Consider the following 2,019-nt stretch of genomic DNA (forward strand, 5'->3'; position numbering starts at 1 on the left):
CCGCCCCAGGAAACCACGTGAACTGGAGAGAAGAAAAGTAATTGGCTGATGTGCAAAACACGCTTCTCGCGGGACTGGAAACACCCACCTCAACGTCACCTCCGAACTGCGCATTGGAGGGCGGGGCTAAAAGTCACATGACGGGGCGGACCTGTAAGAATAAACCTGGGTCCCGCCCGCCCACCTTAATGCGTCATATGTGTTGTCAAGTTGGCAGGTGCAGTGGTTGAGTCGTGTTCTGACTGATGATGGGTCCGCAATTCCGTTCCGCAAAATGCGGAACGAAATTGCGGACGTCTGTCAGAGCTGATTACATCCGTAAGTTTTTTTTTCTTGGGGTTAGGCCTCATGCACAAACCGTTGTTTCATGACGTGTCCATTGTTCCGTTTTTCATGACTTTCTGCCGTTGAAAACTCGGCTAATGCACCGTTCGTCACCCGTGTCCTTGATGGTTCCTGTCCGTCACACAAATATAACCTGTTCTATTTTTTTCACGGAAAACGGTTCGCGGACCCATTCAAGTCAACGGGTCCGTGAAAAAATCCGGAGGCACACAAGATTGTCGTCCGCGCGTCCGTTTTTTTTTCTATTATTTGCATGGCAAACTTGACTTAGACTTTTTTTTACTTTCCTTCATGTCTGGTGATCCTCCAAAAATAAAGGAAGACACACGGAAACAAAAACGGATCACGGAACAACGGAACCCCATTTTGCGGAACGGAACACAACGGTCGTGTGCATGAGGCCTTAAGAGGGGAGCCTGGTCGTTACTATGGTGATGACTGTGGACAGGCAAGGATCGTGTCTGAACCAGGCTCTGGTCTTCTAAGGCCCAGTCTGCACAGCAGATTGATTTTTAACTATTGAGTGTCCGCTGCAGTCCAAACAAATGCATCTTGATGGGAAAAAGGGAATGGAAACCGTGATCCGGTAGCTGGCTCTATAGTGCCACCGTGTGGCTGGTTGGTTGCCCTACAACTCAGTGTCTGGCCCATTAACCACTTCAGCCCCGCTAGCTGAAACCCCCTTCATGACCAGAGCACTTTTTACACTTCTGCACTACACTCCTTTCACCGTTTATCGCTCGGTCATGCAACTTACCACCCAAATTAATTTTACCTCCTTTTCTTCTCACTAATAGAGCTTTCATTGGGTGGTATTTTATTGCTGCTGACATTTTTACTTTTTTTGTTATTAATCGAAATGTAACGATTTTTTTGCAAAAAAATGACATTTTTCACTTTCAGCTGTAAAATTTTGCAAAAAAAAAACGACATCCATATATAAATTTTTCGCCAAATTTATTGTTCTACATGTCTTTGATTAAAAAAAAATGTTTGGGCAAAAAAAAAAAATGGTTTGGGTAAAAGTTATAGCGTTTACAAACTATGGTACAAAAATGTGAATTTCCGCTTTTTGAAACAGCTCTGATTTTCTGAGCACCTGTCATGATTCCTGAGGTTCTACAATGCCCAAACAGTAGAAAACCCCCACAAATGACCCCATTTCGGAAAGTAGACACCCTAAGGTATTCGCTGATGGGCATAGTGAGTTCATAGAACTTTTTATTTTTTGTCACAAGTTAGCGGAAAATGATGATGATTTTTATTTTTATTTTTTTCTTACAAAGTCTCATATTCCACTAACTTGCGACAAAAAATAAAAAATTCTAGGAACTCGCCGTGCCCCTCACGGAATACCTTGGGGTGTCTTCTTTCCAAAATGGGGTCACTTGTGGGGTAGTTATACTGCCCTGGCAATTTAGGGGCCCAAATGTGTGAGAAGAACTTTGCAATCAAAATGTGTAAGAAATGACCGGTGAAATCCGAAAGGTGCACTTTGGAATATGCGCCCCTTTGCCCACCTTGGCAGCAAAAAAGTGTCACACATCTGGTATCGCCGTACTCAGGAGAAGTTGGGGAATGTGTTTTGGGGTGTCATTTTACATATACCCATGCTGGGTGAGAGAAATATCTTGGCAAAAGACAACTTTTCCCATTTTTTTATACAAAGTTGGC

This window comes from Bufo gargarizans, chromosome 6, assembly GCF_014858855.1.
Source record: "Bufo gargarizans isolate SCDJY-AF-19 chromosome 6, ASM1485885v1, whole genome shotgun sequence".
In the NCBI taxonomy this organism is placed as follows: domain Eukaryota; kingdom Metazoa; phylum Chordata; class Amphibia; order Anura; family Bufonidae; genus Bufo; species Bufo gargarizans.